Raw genomic sequence first — 370 nt, 5'->3', positions numbered from 1 at the left:
TTTCTTTTCTCTTCTTTTCTTTTTAGAGAGAGAGAGAAATACAGTGATAAGTTCTTTGAAAAGTTTATTGTCTCCAGTGTTCATAATAAAGAAGGTCGCTGCTGTGGAGGGCAAGATGGGCGTCCGAACATCGCAGACGCTCCACCATCTCCCTCCCTGTCCTGATTTTCCTGTCGTGTCCTTCGAAGACGCCAGTCAGCACTGCAGTTACAGTCACATCAGCTGTACCTGTGACTGCAGCCTCTACTGGACTCCGCAGGCACCATCATACGAGATCTGGTCCTCAAACACTTGAGTCTAAGACCTGAGTCTGAGGCAGAGCTAAGACTCGGATCCAAGACTCCTCTGCGCCCCGATCGAATATCTAAGA

The 370-nt window shown here is 48.4% G+C and overlaps 1 protein-coding gene across 1 annotated transcript in view; it reads right to left on the bottom strand.

The window, feature by feature from the left end:
• Positions 1-47: 47 nt before the first annotated feature.
• LOC119588669 (uncharacterized histidine-rich protein DDB_G0274557-like) overlaps positions 48-370 on the bottom strand; it is a 10847-nt gene continuing 10524 nt past the window's right edge. The window contains exon 3 of the mRNA XM_037937305.1: positions 48-364. The gene's annotated coding sequence lies outside the window, so the exon portion shown is untranslated. The remainder of the gene's footprint in view (positions 365-370) is intronic.

Source organism: Penaeus monodon, chromosome 24 (assembly GCF_015228065.2).
Source record: "Penaeus monodon isolate SGIC_2016 chromosome 24, NSTDA_Pmon_1, whole genome shotgun sequence".
NCBI lineage: Eukaryota > Metazoa > Arthropoda > Malacostraca > Decapoda > Penaeidae > Penaeus > Penaeus monodon.
The sequence above is the reverse complement of the archived record's forward strand: the minus strand, read 5'-3'. Positions and strand labels throughout refer to the sequence as shown.